Source organism: Siniperca chuatsi, linkage group LG16 (genome assembly GCF_020085105.1).
Source record: "Siniperca chuatsi isolate FFG_IHB_CAS linkage group LG16, ASM2008510v1, whole genome shotgun sequence".
In the NCBI taxonomy this organism is placed as follows: domain Eukaryota; kingdom Metazoa; phylum Chordata; class Actinopteri; order Centrarchiformes; family Sinipercidae; genus Siniperca; species Siniperca chuatsi.
In genome coordinates this window covers 4884509-4901787 of record NC_058057.1, presented here as the reverse complement: position 1 = coordinate 4901787, position 17279 = coordinate 4884509, and the positions used below count along the sequence as shown (strand labels likewise).

The 17279-nt window shown below is 40.8% G+C and overlaps 1 long non-coding RNA gene across 1 annotated transcript; it reads left to right on the top strand.

Moving 5' to 3' along the window:
• The first annotated feature begins 6431 nt into the window (after positions 1-6431).
• Positions 6432-16337, top strand: LOC122863282. Its single transcript, XR_006374963.1, has 3 exons — positions 6432-7582; positions 14558-14656; positions 14921-16337. It is a non-coding gene; the product is annotated as an uncharacterized LOC122863282 (long non-coding RNA).
• Positions 16338-17279: the final 942 nt, after the last annotated feature.

Below are 17279 nucleotides of genomic sequence, written 5' to 3'. Positions count from 1 at the left end.
ACATTGTGAAAGATGCGGCTGTAAAACGGTGGATAATTTTTTTTGAGCGTCACAAAATAACTCGTTTCACTGTCCAAATTATATCCATTCAGTCTGATAGCATTTTGAAAGTCTAGATGAGCCATACGATTACATCATTTTATCCTCATTCAAGTTAGCAGAGGGCTAAACCGGATGTTAGCTGCCTCGAGGCCGCCGAGGGAGGCGGGGTTAAATTTGAGACAAGAAATAAGCAATCCAGTTGCTAAAACTTAACTCATATTAGATCTACAAAGCCTAATTTAAAAGTTTGTTCCGACTTATGAAAGGCAAGGGCACTTCTGCACTTCCAGTTTCCACTGCTTTTCTAGCCTCTTAGCTTATTACTGAATTTCCCATAGAGGTTAGTGAGTTAGCTAACATTAGCTTATTATTACTGTGCGGAAAGAGCTGAGAAAGATATAAGACTCAGAGCGGATCTGGAAACAGAACCTCTACGAAACCCAGAGGTGGTCCTGTTCACAGATGGATGCTGCTACAGAAGAGACAGTGGAAATGTGGCCTCCTATGCTGTAGTAAAACAGGATCCACACACAAAGATGCATCTCACAATAGACCAAGGTCTCATACCACAACCAGCCTCAGCACAGCTGGCTGAAATAATGGCCTTAACAAGAGCCCTGGAGTTGTCTGAAGAAAAAAGAGTGAACATCTACACAGACTCAGCCTATGGACATGGAGCTGTACATGTAGATGGACCACAGTGGGTCAGAAGGAACTTCCTGACAACAGCCAACACTCCAGTAAAGCACCGAGCACAGCTAGAAAAACTGGTAAGAGCAGTACTACTGCCTGCAGCTGTGGCCATGATGAAATGCAAAGGACACCAGAAACTAGACACCAGCATAGCTGAAGGAAATGATACTGCATACTTAGCGGCCAAGAAGGCGGGAGGATACACACCCAGACAGATGTCTCTCACCGTTGAACAACTACCAGAACTAACAGAGAAAGACATCATTGACATGCAAGAACAAGCAGGAGTATACGAGCAAAGTGAATGGCATCAGAAAGGTTAAACAAAGAAGGAAGGACTGTGGAGAGCTCATGATGGAAAAATAGTGGCTCCAGCCAAACTTTGTCAGCTACTACTCAAACAAGCACATGGACCAGCTCATGAGAACAAGAAGAAAACACAGAAGGACATTGAAGGATGCTGGTGGCTTCCCCACATGACAGCCATAGTATAAAACTATGTGACAGACTGCTACACTTGCAATGGACACAACCCTAAGCAGGCATACAAGTGTCCAATGGGAAGGTTTCCAGTACCAGAAGCACCATTCCAAGACATCACGATTGACTTCACCGATATGGGTGTGGAAAACAGAATAAAAGGCTACCGTTACTTACTGGTGATGGTAGACCGATTCACCAAGTGGGTAGAGGCAATACCATATAAGAAAGAGTCAGCAGATGCAGTGGTAAAACATTTCAGTAACAAACAGCTGGGGGACGTGGAAAAAGCACTGGGAATAACACATAGATTTGGAGCAGTGTATCATCCTGCATCGCAAGGTTTGGTGGAAAGAGCCAACCAGACTCTGAAAATCTGTTTTGGCACAAAGCTCAGTTGGGTGGATGCACTGCCTTTGGCGATTATGTCCATGAGAACCTCCCCAGGGGCCAAGACACACTTGACACCCCAGGAGTTGCTGACAGGTAGGCCAATGCCAGTGCCACCCAAGGAGGGAGGTCATATGCCCCCTCTGGATGTCTGGCAGATTGACTGTGACGAATACATGACTGCACTGACTAACTTGTCCCGAGTTTTGTGTAAACAGGTACAGCTGGCCGAACCCGAAGCAACCATCACCGAGACTCCAGCAGTACAGGTAGGGGATTGGGTATGAGAAAGTGGACTGATCCCAGGTGGACAGGACCTTATGAAGTGGTTGAGTGTACCTCCCACGCAGTCCAGGTAACAGGAAAAGCTGGAGCAATTTGGCACCACCTGACACATTGTGTACCAGCCCCACCACCCTCACGCACATTAGCGGAGATTAGAACTGAATTGGCTGAACACGAGTAAGGGCTATAAAAGATAAAACTAAGAACTTGACCCAAAGAGTTGAGAAGCTCTAACTGTCATGGCTGACGCTAGGGGTCGACCGTTGCACCCTTCTCGCCAACCAGGCCTCTGTGGCCTAAGAGGAACAATTGGGACCGACTTCTCTTATGGCCTGGCAGAATAGGATGGCTTTATATATGCTGTTGGCAGAAAAGGGCGGAGTCTGCAAAATGTTTGGGGATTTCTGCTGCACATTCATTCCCAACAATACTGCCCCTGATGGAAGCATCACCAAGGTTCTAGCCGGCCTTACTTCCCTGTCTGAAGAGTTGGCTGAAAATTCAGGCATCAACGACCCGTTTAGTAATTGGGAAGATCATTATTTTGGTAAATATAAAGCCCTATTCATGTCACCAATTGTTTCCATTGCTTGTTTCCCAGCCATTTTAGTGTGCTGTGGCTGTTGCTGCATCCCCTGCTTACGTGCATTGATCAACCGTCTCATTACCACTGCCCTTACCAAAGACAAAGATCCTCCGCCTTACCAAATGCCCCTGTTAGGTGAAGCTTTGGAGTCAGATGAGGAAGAAGAGTTACAGGAGGTACAGGTAGACGGGGAAGGGGATTGTAGTGTGTAGTTGCACCATTTTGATTGAGTTTACACATTAAAAGGTATAAAAGGAGGGTTTTGTGAGAATTAATCATTTAAGTGAAGGTTGCTTGCCTATTAAATTAATGCCATGTTGAAACTTTTGTACACACATACACACACAGGGCATGAGGCTTAACAATTCAAAGTGTTGTCCTGCAGACTTGCTGAGGAAAAGTTGATTAGCTGTTGCAAACAGGCTTACATTTATACAAAGAAACAGGGATATCAGAAAGAACATCATGTACTGAGGACAATGTGTATTGTCCATGACCATGAGAGGAAAAGTATCAGTTTTGGGGAACGAAGCAGAGACTTTAGCAACTTACAAACAGAGGAAGTGTAGGATTCCTCCACTAGGGCGCTGTCACCACACGAAGGGTGGAATTGTGTGCCAAGAGGCTGGGACCAGCCTGTGCACCACCAAAGGAAGTCTAAACCACAGCTCCTCCCCACATCTGTAGAAACCTATCAGATAGTTGTACATTTTCATTTAAAACTCTGTGTAATGTTAAGAATAGCATTCTTTTTTAGGATGATGGCTACAGATTAACAGCTTGCTGACTGTGGTTTTCTGAATAGAAAAGATCCTTGTACAAGATGCTTTTGATCCTCCAATGCTTTAATAAATGCCAAATTAAGGAATAGCTTCTCTCCAGACTTTTCTTTTGCAAATAAACGAATGCGCTGACACTAGCGTCCATTTTGCTTCCTAAAGCAACCTTTTTCGGCAGACAAAAGTCTTCGCCGCCTTCTCTTCGTGATTAAGCCACCGCCTGCCTCACTGACCATGCTCATCAGTGCGCCGTTCCGACAGTAGCGGCCATCAACAACATCTCACTGCTCATGTCATCCACCTCAGCTGAACTCCTGTTCAGCATCTTCCTCCTCCTCTGCCTTCCCCAGCGGCAAGAACAGATGGCCAGCTTGCACCTGGTCCAACCCCCCCGTTGAGCCGCCGCACAAACAGCGGTTCGTTTTTCCATTTGAAGAAAGACATGAAGAAAAGCAAGACAGGTGACCTGGAAGTAAAAGTAAATATATCAAAATAAAATCCAAGAGGATAGAATGGCCATTCTATAAAAGTGTAACATTATGCAAGCACAGAATCTATACCAGGGTAACACAACGGCTCTTTTCAGAGCCAACCACCTGTCAATTAAGAGCAGTTTCCTAACAATCAGTTTGCCTCTCTCTCCTCTGAGTATTCTGCAACTGTTGAAGCACATGTCACACATTTCTCTTCCACAGCGCACACACACAGTGCATCAGCTGTAGAGTCACTTTTGTCCCTCTCACACATTATCACGGGCAGAAAAACTTTTTTGTCTCATGTGAGCACAACAGTCCATTCACCCAAACCCAAACTGGGACCTGATTCCACAGGAGAGGAGCTTGATAACTGAAGGCTCTGGCTCCCATTCTACTTTTGGAGAACCACAAGTAACCATGCATTCTGGGAGTGCAGTGTTCTAATGGGGTAATAAGGTATTATGAAAATTCTATTCTGGATTTTACAGGGAGCCAGTGCAGAGAAGCTAATACTGGAGAAATATGATCTCTTTTTCTAGTTCTTGTCAGTACACGTGCAGCATTCTGTATCAACTGGAGAGTCTTAAGGGACTTATTCAGGTAGCCTGATAATAAGGAATTGCAATAATCCAGCCTAGAAGTAACAAATGCATGGACTAGTTTTTCAGCATCATTTTGAGGCAGGATATGCCTGATTTTTGCAATGTTATGTAGGTGAAAGTAACTATATCTTTAGATAATGGGGCCAAGTACAATAACTTCAGTTTTGTTTAACATCAGGTCAAAATTGCAGGTCATCCAGGTTTTTATGTCCTTAAGGTATAAGTAAAGGATAGCACAGAACTTGTGGAACTCCGTGACTAACTTTGGCGTGCACGGAGGGTTCACCGTTAACATGTACAAACTGAGATTGATCTAATAGATAGGATTTAAACCAGCTTAGTGCGGCTCCTTTAATGCCAATTACATGTTCCTGTGTCTGTAATAGGATGTGATGGTCAATGTTGTCGAAGGTAGCACTAAGATCTAACAAGACAAGTCCATTGTCTGATGCATTTAAAAGGTCATTTGTAATTTTCACCAGTGCTGTCTCTAAATCCTGACTGAAAATCCTCAAATAAACTATTGTTATTTAGAAAGTCACACAACTGAGTGGCAACTGCTTTACCAAGGATCTTAGAGAAAGGGAAGGTCGCAATCATCAGTGCGCATTAGTGGAGGTTTTTCACCATGGCATGAATCTTTAATCTTGAATTTAGATGCCCTCCCATTGGCTGTGTCGAGCGGACATTTGGCTCACACAGCGGTGGGAGGGCTCTTCCGTTTGCTTTCAATGTAACAGTGGATGGCAAAATTAATAAAAAAGGGCTACACTCTCCAGTTTGCCAGTCCGCCCCCACCTTTCAACAGGGTGCTGGAGAATGTCATGACATCACAGACAGAAACAGCTGCTCTGATGACAGAACTGTCAGAGGTCCTGAATAAAGGAGCTGTTTCCAGTGTCCCGCCAGGCCAGGAGAATGGGGACTATTACTCCTGTAACTTGCTAGTGCCAAAGAAAACAGGCCAAATGAGAACAATTCTTGAACTCTCCCTTTTCATCAAATCCATAATGACACAATTTCACATGCTCACCATAAAACGTGCTGGAGAGTGTGCCTCCTGGCGATTGGTTGACATCCATCGACCAAACAACGTTTAGCTCACTGACTGTGCGAAGCTATCACACAGGCATATGGGGAGGACCCCCCGCCTGGCAATCGTTCCCACTCTACGAGAGCTTTGTCATCCTCCACAGCTGTCCTCAGAGGGATGGTTGTGGAAGACATACACTATGTACAGTGGCATCATGGGCTTCCCCGTATCCTTTTATTCAGTTCTATCTGCGTGATATGTCTGGGTTTTCCCTGACTCATTCAGTATTGAACGTGCTTGACAACCAGCGACACACTGTCAGCTCTGGGCACGTTACACACAAACAGTCGTCGCTGTAGAGAGCCGATGCATGCACTGCAAGCTGTCACATTCTAAGGCTCTCTCCTTACTTATTTGTATGAGCCTTGGGACTGTCACAGTGCATAACAGCTGTCCATACTGCTCTTCCAACATAGGTTCACTGTGTGTGTGAGTGTGTGTACCTGTGCTTGCTGTGTGCACCCATGCGCCATGCCATATCCTCCTCTATTCACACCTTTGTGTTTTTTTCCAATGAGTTATTCTGCCCTCCCATCCCTGCTGTGCTCAAGTCTCGGCACTTTTTACAGTGCGTAACTATCGTCCCCACCCTCTCGCAGCAGCAGGTGTGTAACGTGAGTGGAATGTGATGTTCTCACCCTAACTACTTGGACAGGGCATGGAGCGGGGGAGAGCCATGGCACAGATTATACTTTTTTGTCTTTATTGTGAACTGTGTGCTTATGGTGCTTGTGAATTGGTGTATGTTAGCGCTTGTGGACTCTGGTGGTCCAATGGGGCATTGACTACATCCAGCTTCACCCTTATACCAATAGCAACAGCTCTTAGAAGGTGAAGCCTATACGAAATAGAACGTTGATTAAATATCGCCTACGCCTATACTCATAGAATCAGGGGTTACGATACGTAACCAATGATCTAAACATTGAGAAACAAGGCAACTTTGGTTCTTTGTGTCAAATCTCCCCCTTCTCCCTATGAGAAAGATGATAAGCCAAATTAAAAGCTGACTGACAACTGGTTCAGGCTGCTTATTGGTGAAATTCATTCTTGATTGACAGAGGATTGTAAGCCTCTGATTGTCCAAATAAAAAAATGATTGACAGTTACCCCCCCCATTCAAAGTCTCCAGTCTGCAGAGATACCCTACTCCATCTTGAAGGACATATCAGTTCCCTAAAATCCATGCCTAAAATGCATCTCGGAGAGAGGAGAGATGAGAGAGGAGGCTTGCCAGAGGAGCTATGATCGAGGATGCACAGGTGTATCCTTTGCAAAAGTCTTTTCAGCATGTGTAGTCCACAGCTGGAATATACAAACCATGTTGGGAGCTTGTAAATTGTATTAATTATTTAAGATGATCAAATGCGCGATCAAACTTTCTGCCCTTCCCTGTTTGTGTAGCGCCTCTGAAGGCTCTGTTCTAACCGCATTCCTTAATGACATTTCACCTTGATATTGTGTTTTTATTGGCTACACCCAATTTAACTGCTATAATCGTGACATGATGTTTACAAGTGCCGCGCATGTGTCAACACTTCGACATCTTCCTGTGGTTCGCCAAGATCAAAAAGAACTCACCACTGACTTTTAAATCACTTTAAGAATGACTGACCTCAACCCAGGTTGACGTGCTGCAGTAAGCGCATTGTCTCATTTCCAGTCACCAGTGTTTGTGTGTTACTAGTAGTGTATTTTTGCTGCTCTAGCTCAGCACAGTTAATTTTGATCGAATCTTGATCTCACTGAAGTAGGCCGTCATCTTTACCTCCAACCATAGAGGGCAGTGTTGCCATGGAACTCCTGAGAAAGGCTTTCAAAAGAAAGGACTTTATAAGGACTATTATTGAACTTGAACCAAATGTTACGTTGTTTGTTTTTGGTTGACTAATAATTCTCGCTGCATACATAATATGGACATTGTATTTTTATTTGTTTTATTAAGTGTACATTTTTTACCTCACATGCTTTTATTTTGAAGTCTGGAAAAGGAAGTGCAGCAGCACTCTTTGTGTACATTGGCGCTCTTTTTACGTGAAGCGCCATTCTGAATTAACGTTAAGAGAGAAAGGATAAACCCTTGGGTACTCACTGTACAAATGTTTGCTTTAAAAAGGTTTCTTTCTACATCTTAGCTCCTGGCTGAAGGGCACAAGGTACCGTTTTAGTTTTATGTTGTGTGGTAAACTTTGAAGGACGTTGAAGTGTTTGGTTTAGCTATATCATTCTTTAGCTAATGTTGTTGTTGCCTCGTCAGTGCTCTCTTGATTTGCACTCCAGATAGATTGTTTACAGTAAATCAGCACTTCATTTGGTAATTTTATATAATTAATTTACGTTTTTCTCTCTAAATTGAGATTGTTTTACCAAAATTAATTGATTGTTAACTCGGGTGTTTCATGTAATGTTGTTAACATCGCACTCTAAAAGGAGATTGTTGTAATTAAAACAATTCATATAGGTTATTACATTAGCCAGTTTGCTAAAATGTAAATTTATTTACACATTATTTATGATTTAAGCCAATTAATTGCAAATGTGTATTCATTTATATATTTATGGATATTTGTATACTATTTGCAGGCAGATGTCTAATGATTGTTTGTTTGTTTTTATTCAGCTCTTACGGTGTGTTGGAAATTAAATTCTTTATAAACATCAGTTCCTGAGAGTAAGATGCATCTGTTCAGCCGGGAATGCTACAGACTATCTGCTATACATTTAAACGTACACTAGTTCTGCTCAAGCACTCATAGCGCTCAACTTCTTTTAACGACTTTCTCGCTAATTCCACAGTTTACATTCTATTCAGTTTTGCTAGCTACCATTTAGCTTAGCAGCTAGCAATGGCTTCTCTCTCTCCCTCTCACACTCCTGCGCTCTCCTGCTCAGTGTGTTAAATGTTTAGCTATTCCGCTGCCTCCTTTAGTGATAATGGTACATGTAATAAATGTAGCAAATGTGTTTGTAGCATTGGTGGCGAGGCTTAGTGAATTGGAAACACGGTTCCGCACCATGGGAACTCAATCATTAGCTGCTGTAGTTAGCCAGCCCCCAGTAGCCGGTGCGGACCGACCAGAGGTAGCTCCTGTTAGCCGTCCAGGGAGGCTGGGTGACTGTCCGAAGAAAGCATAGCCCTAAGCAGAAGCCCATGGTTCACCACCAACCTGTTCACATTTCTAACAAGTTCTCCCCAACTCTGATTATTGGCAGCTCCATTTTGAGAAACATGAAGTTAGCGACACCAGTCGACCATAGTCGACCATAGTCAACCGTATTCCTGGGGACAAAGCGGGCGACGTAGAATCCTATTTAAAACTGCTGGCTAAGGATAAACATAAATACAGTAAGATTGTTATTCATGTTGGTGGTTTCTGGGGAAGACCTGGTCTGATTAGGAGAGACGGCATTCATCCCACTTTGGATAGAGCAGCTTGCAAATGTAGAAATCTGACTGAGTTTATTAGTGGACCAAAACTATGACAACCTAGAGTTGAGACCAAGATGCAGTCCTACACACTTCCCTGTGCTTCCAGAGCAGTTACCCACCCAAAACTCCTTAGTGACAGTGTCTGCCCCCCGACCACTTAAATTAATAAAACCAAAAGTTAACAGAAGAGGAGCTATACATAAAATAGGAGAATTAAACATGGACTCTTAAACATCAGATCTCTGTCATCTAAAGCTGTACTAGTGAACGATTTAATATCAGAGTATCATGTTGACTTATTTTGTCTTACTGAAACCTGGCTGGGTCATGAAGAATATGTTAGCCTAAATGAATCCACTCCGCCCAGTCATATTAATACTCACATTCCTCGAGGCACAGGCTGAGGAGGTGGAGTTGCAGCCATCTTCGACTCAAGCCTATTAATCAACCCTAAACCTAAACTAAATTATAACTAATTCGAAAGCCTTGTTCTTAATCTTTCACACCCAACCTGGAAAACACAACAGCCAATTCTATTTGTTATAGTGTACCGCGCTCCTGGTCCATATTCTGATTTTTTATCTGAATTCTCAGAGTTTTTTATCAAGTTTAGTCCTTAAAACAGATAAAGTAATTATTGTAGGTGATTTCAATATTCATGTGGACATTGAAAATGATAGCCTTAGTACTGCGTTTATCTCAGTGTTAGATTCGATTGGCTTTTGTTAGAGTGTACATAAACCCACTCACTGTTTTGGCCACACCCTCGACCTTGTTCTGGTATATGGCGTTGAAATTTGACATTTAAGAGTCTTTCCACAGAATCCTTCATTATCGGACCATTATTTAATAACTTTTGAACTGCTATTACTGGACTACACACCATTAGGCACACCATAAAGTAGCTGTAATTAAACCTCTTTTTAAAAAGCCCACTCTTGATCCAGGGGTTTCAGTGAACTATAGACCTATGTCTAACCTTCCCTTTCTCTCTAAGATCCTTGAGAAAGCAGTTGCCAATCAGTTGTGTGACTTTCTAAATAACAATAGTCTAAATCCTGACTGAAAATCCTCAAATAGAGTGCATCATAGCACAGAGACAGCACTGGTGAAAATTACAAATGACCTTTTAAATGCATCAGACAATGGACTTGTCTTGTTAGATCTTAGTGCTGCCTTCGACACCATTGACCATCACATCCTATTACAGACACAGGAACATGTAATTGGCATTAAAGGAGCCGCACTAAGCTGGTTTAAATCCTATCTATCAGATCAATCTCAGTTTGTACATGTTAACGGTGAACCCTCCGTGCACGCCAAAGTTAGTCACGGAGTTCCACAAGTTCTGTGCTTGGACCGATTCTATTCACCAATATTATTAGGAAACAATCCATAAACTTTCATAGTTATGCGAATGATACCCAATTATATCTATCGATCAAGCCAGATGAAAATAACCAGTTGGCTATCCTTTACTTATACCTTAAGGACATAAGGAAGTTATTGTACTTGGCCCCATTATCTAAAGATATAGTTACTTTCACCTACATAACATTGCAAAAATCAGGCATATCCTGCCTCAAAATGATGCCGAAAAACTAGTCCATGCATTTCTTACTTCTAGGCTGGATTATTGCAATTCCTTATTATCAGACTGCCTGAATAAGTCCCTTAAGACTCTCCAGTTGATACAGAATGCTGCACGTGTACTGACAAGAACTAGGACGCACGGCTTCTGTTGACCAACGATGGCCGCACCATCGTCTTCAATATACCAGCGGACGTAAACAAATACATCAAGAAACTGGAGCCAATGACTGAGGATGACTAAATTAAGTGTGCTTTGATGTGAACTCTTAACAAGCTTACATTCTCTTTAGAAATGGCTATTGGAGACTAAGAGGTATGTAGGGCCTAATTCTGCTGGAAGACTGGCATCAAACTACTTACAGATTTGATTCTTTTAAAATAATAGTATAAAGTATTAATAAGCCTTGGTTAAAGCTAGATTTTACTTTGTTTTTTCTTGTGGTTTCTTCTTAAAGTGCAATTAGGTGCTTCTTACGTGAGTGTTGAGAAGTACATGCATGTAATATGACGCACATTTTTTTTCAGTTGATAGATAAACTAGCTTAACTGGAATATTTTTTGTACATAGATAAGCAATTGAGCTGAGTTTTGATCTACTGGAGAATAGTTCCTCAGTATAGCGTGGACCTATTCCCAATAAAGGAGGGAAGTTATTTAGGGGTTTGGGGGAGCCTGCATGTTTTAGTGAGGCAGGCTTTGATTCTGGGTGGGTCGCTCTCCTCCTTTTCTTTTTGGGTTTTATCTCAAATGGTCCCTTTATAGATTTTTTCTGCTATTCTTGCACTAAGGTAGTTTATCTCTCTTTATGTTAATTATGACATTATAATAAATGACAGAAGTTTTGGTTGAATGTGTATCTTGGAATTGTAGAGGCCTACGTAAACTTACTAAAATAAAACAAGTAATAGGTAGAATAAAACAGTTAAGTGCCAAAATTGTGTTCTTGCAGGAAACACACATGTTAGATCATGAGATAATTAAAATTAAGCGTAGATGGCTAGGTCAGGTACAGTCGTCAGCTTACTATTCTAATTCCAGAGGAGTTATAACTATGATACATAAGTCTATTCCTTTACGCATTGATAAAATAACTAAAGACCCCAAAGGTAGATTTTTGATTGCACAAGGAAACATTCTATCAACTCGGATTAATCTGGTTAATGTATATGGACCTAATGATGAGGACACCGATTTTTATAATGATTTATTTTTGAGAAACTCCACAATGCCCGGAAAACATATTGTGGTAGGTGATTTCAGTTGTGTTTTGCAGCCCAGTAAGGACCGGTCATCTGGGTTCAATAACACTCATATAAGGTGTAGAAAAGCTTTACAACATTTTATAAAGGAACTCAACTTGGTGGATATATGGAGGGCTCAAAACCCAATAAAAAGGGAATATTACTACTCAAGAATAGATTATTTTTTGATATCAGCTGAACTAATTTCATGTACCAGAAACTGTCAGTACAGTAGTATTCTTATATCAGATCACGCCCCTGTGTTGTTGACATATGTTGAACCAAAGTTTACTTTTACTAAATGGAGATTTCAGATACACTGGATGCAAGACAAAAGATTTCTTGAGTTTTATAGGAGAACAAATTGATTACTATTTTGAACATAACACCACCCAAACATCAGCTATAATCAGATGGGAAGCCTTTAAGGCCTTTATACATGGACAAATTATAAGCTATACGAGTAGGAAAACAAAAGAGAAACAGGAGAAATTTAAAACACTTGAAACACAAATTCGCTTACTCGAGGAAAAAAGTTTACAAGCAGGCCAAAATAATGATAATGTGATAATAACAATGCTATTGTTAAGAAACCAATATAATGAAAAACCCCGTCCCATTTTTTCACAATTGAGAATGACTTCCGGATGGGAGCCGAAACGTCTTGATTCTGAAAACAGTGTCCAGATGACTACGACTGAAACCTTTTCTACGATTTATCCTTGAATATTCCTCTAGATGCAAAAATGATTCTGTTACATTTATATCCAAAGAACCTTAAACTAAATCCTCAGCAGAGTAAATTTATAGATTATGCTATATTACAAGCTAAAAGAATGATAGCTCTAAGCTGGAAAAGGCCTGACCCGCCAGTTATTGGAGCGTGGATTAAGGCCATGACGCAGTGTATGGCCATGGAAAAAATAACATATTTTATTAAGAACAAAATGGGTGTATATGAAGAAATATGGAAGCCATTTAATTACTACATTAACAACAATAATATTGGTCATTTATTACAGGAGATGTAACTTTGTATGAGTGTTTGTTAGTTTCTGTTTCGTTGTGTGTTTTGCAGGAAAATGTATCTTATGTGTAAAGTACAGTAATGTATATTTGGTTTTTGGGTACAGATGTAACTTTGTATGAGTGTTTGTTAGTTTCTGTTTCGTTTTGTGTTTTGCAGGAAAATGTATCTTATGTGTAAAGTATAGTAATGTATATTTGGTTTTTGGGTACCTTGTGATAGCTGTTTTGCATTTAGTTTGTTTCTTGTTTGAGACTTTTGTGTATTTCTATATGGGAGGAATGAGTGATGTGTTCTATTGTTGGGGTGGGAAATAACTGTGACAAATTGGAAATGTGTTTCCCTGTTACCTGTCTTGTATGATTAAAAACAATAAACACATTGTTAAAAAAAAAAAAACTCTGCTAAGGAAAGGGAAGACAAGGGTTGGCTAGCATGCATAGCCTCCGCCCAGGCTAACGCTCTTCCTCTCAGTAACCTCACGATATAATTTACCTTGGACTGATCCGAAGCAAACGTGACGGGGTGCTGGCAGAAGACCAGAGAACATTGAAGCAGAAACCCCCAACATCTTTAGCTGGAGTAGTTGGTGGAGATTGTGCCATTGGGACTGGAGACAAGAGCTGGGTAGTTGGTTGAAACTTGGTGAGGTAGTTGCGTGATCTGGGTTACTAAGGCTTGGCTGCTGTCAGAGAGAGCCCGGAGGATTTGCTCATGTTTTCCCAGAAGAATCCTCTGGCTGGTCAGTGCTTGATGGAATGGGGCTACTTCTGGGTTGGTGTCCGCTGGGTCCATATTGGCCAAATCATTCTGTTGTACTGCACAATCTAAGAACCCAATTGCAGAACATAAAGAAGTGGTACTTGGATTGTGGTAGCAACAGTTTTTATCATAACACTGTAAGCAATCACAGGTGGATATGCGCTCTTCCAGAGCGCCAAATCTGGTGTAGTCCACTGTAGCCAGAGAGGACGAAGTAAGCCCAGTCCTAGGAGAAATGGCTAGGCTCCGGGGACGGAGACAGTGAGTGTAGGTTCTGGCTTGGCTCGTGTAGCGTGATGGACAGAACCAGTAAGGCAGGTTACTCGTGTGGTGAGGCAGGCTGGACAAGAAAGACAACTGGCTTGTGTGGTGAGGCCAGCAGGGCAGGAAAGGCAGCTGGCTCTTATGGAGAGGTAGGTAGGACAGGAAAGGCAGCTGACTTGGGTAGCGTGGCAGGCAGAACAGGTAAGCAGCCTTGCAGAGATCGGAGAGGATACCGTGGCTGTGATCACCGGCAGAGAATAGCTCTGTGGCAGAGACAGAGTTACAAAAGAGACGACAATAGCAAATAATAACAACTTAACTTTGGTTGATATAGGAGCCATGACGAAGGACATAAAAAGCTGGATGATCTGCAATTATCTGATGTTAAACTGAAGTTATTGTACTTGGCCCCAACACCTCCGAGACACGTTATCTAAAGACATAGTTGCTCTAGATGGCATTGCCCTGGCCTCCAGCACCTCTGTGAAGAACCTCAGAGTTATCTTTGATCAGGATTCATCCTTTAACTCCCACATGAAGCACACTTCAAGGACTGCCTTCTTTCACCTACGTAACATTGCAAAAATCAGGCACATCCTGTCTCAAAATGATGCAGAAAAATCAAGTCAATGCCTTTGTTACTTCTAGGCTAGATTATTGCAATTCCTTATTATCAGGCTGCCCAAATAAGTCTCTTAAGACTCTCCAGTTGATCCAGAATGCACATGTACTGACAAGAACTAGGAAAATAGATCATATCTCTCCAATATTAATACTAAACTGGCTGTTTAGTAGTGTCTTCTTTGTTCTACAGGTCTTCCAAAGCTTGATGTTTATTCATTTTTTTCTGTCCAAGGCCAAATTGAGTGTGACGATGGGTGGGTCCTGTGATGTGTGCTACCTGTGATTTCCTGTAAGTACCAAATACATTCATTTCTTATACTGTATATGAACTGCAAAAATAGTGCACTCTCAACATTAGTGCAGATTTTACTTTTGATTGTAAGTATATTTTATAGAACTGGGACACATTTCCACAGAGGCTATCAGACAAATATCATAGAGCAGATATATTCAGTGAAAGAAAATAGTTGTCTAATCATAATGCTTTGTTTTATACGTGACTACAAACATCTAACACTCAGACAATTGTCTCTTTTTCTGTCTTTTGTTACAGATGGTACTGACTGATCATGAAAGTCAATTTGGAAATGTGTCATCTGTTGTTAATGTGTCAGCTGCTGTTACTACTGTATTTTGGTGTGAGCACCATCTTTGGGCCAACTTGCACTACTTCAGTTCTTCCTTCAGTCCATGAGGAGGAACCACAGAGACCCAGCAAACATTGAGATGCTGAATGCTGAAAATGAAAGTTGTGCCGACGTCTCTCTTTAGAACAATTCTGAAGGCAAACTTTTCCCATATGCGATCAAAGACAGCTTGGATAAAGACTTTCTGCTCTTACAGACAGGAATATAATTTACATGTAGATATACATAAATGGAACAAACATGTTTTTTTATTTTTTTTAAATGGAGTGGACGTCACAGTGTGGACGTCTCATCACAACCATTTCACAACCAAATGTTATTGTATTAAAAAAACAAGACACATGCATTTGATTTTTTCATAGCAATAATTTGATCAATATTTACTGGTTTGTAAGAAAGGGCCTACTCCAACCATTATTGGACGTGGACCATCTGGCCGTCCACCTCATAACCACGTTGTAGTTTTTGGCGTCTGACTGGGACCATTTTTGGCCAAGAAGTCGACACCAATGTCTGGCCAATGTTTGCTGGGGAGAGATGGAAAAATTCTGCACCTCTGATTGTTGGTGGAAAAAAAGCACAGTATTTTGATAAAGTATATGTTTCACTGTGTGTGAGATCCTTACTTTTCCTAGAGGTGTTCTTCCATTTTAGTGAGTCTTTAACAACCTGTCTACAATTGTGTCTGTTGATACATTACATCTTTACAGCACAGGGTTAGTAATCCTGAAGTTTACATCTGTAGATCAAAAGCCTGTGGTTGTCAGATGTGTGAGTTTCACAAGTTAAACTGAACATACAACCTTACTATAACCTCCTTTATAGATAGTTATGGTAACTGATGAAAACGGATACAACAGCCAAAAATGACAATGAAGTTAAATACAGTGGATTTTAGGATATAAAAATGCAAGTTAGCTGTGCAATTACATATCCTGCCATGACTAATATGATACAAAAAAACGACAGTTCAGATTTTCTTTGGAATGAAATACAGTCTAATCACTGATTTTTTTATCAACATTTATATTGCTTTTAAAATGAAATGGTATCTTTTAGCCCAACTAAATTTAGGTGCTCAGTAAACTTTGAAGTTCAGTGGACACTCCTTAAGGCAACAAGCCACAAACTATTTATTGATATCTGGTGTTGCGGGATAACAAAATAATTTAGACCTTTTGGGGGGTATTAGTTGTAATGAACAGTGGTAACAGTTGGCCCTGTGTTTCCAGTGTAATGTGTGAAATCAATGATATAATACTATTTTATTATTTTATAATTGCTGTATTATCACCATTTTTTAATAAATTCACTTTTACTAATCTTTATTGTTGCCATTATTTATTTATTTTATTACTTATTCTGATTGCTCTTGTTAGTATATTGATAATATACTGATAAGGTGCCTGAAAAATAGTAATTGCAGTAGCAGTGTTAGGAGTATTGTAATTGAAAGCGTGATCGCTGAAACGGAGGACATTTCATGTATATTATATTATATAGGGACATCTCCACAAGTATTAACCAAGGAAAATAACCCAAATCTATGCTTGACATATGTGAGTTTTTACAATTCCTTATGACAATGAATCTATTTCCACCAGTAAGTAATTCAGTTCATATAACGCTAAGGATAAGGTTTATACAAGTCTAGCACTGCCAAAGATAACTATTAAGATTAAGTAACTGGAGACAAAACTTTTTCTTCTACTCCATGTAGATCATGAACCCTTGAATGTAACAACGTCATTGTAATCGGTTGAGAAATGTAAATATTATAGTGCTTTTTATCCAGAAAAACAGCAGCTCCCCCGTGTACTTGTATTTGTTTACAGGCCAGTCTTGCCTGGTCCAATATGGCGGCAACGTTAACATATCACACTAACAGGCCAAAGCAGACAATGCGGCGTCTACCTGTGCATTCCAATACCCATACTACCATACTATTTAGTATGCCAGAAAAAGATTTAGTATGTCCCAATGCATAGGCTGCGTTCCAAATCGCATAGTTATTCTTTTTACTCGTAGTATGTACTGCAGCTGCTCTTACAAAGCAGCATACTGTTGCATGCAGTATGCATACTATTGGGACATACTACTTTGTCATAACATTGCTCCTTGAACTTTGACCTTCTTGCTCATTCATCCGTCGCAGTCCGTAGCGCGACATTTGAAGTAAAAATAAAAAAGTATGCAGTTTGGAACATTACATGTTGGGTAAACAACAACACGTCAATCGCTGAGCTTGCCAGAGACGGAGGTCCA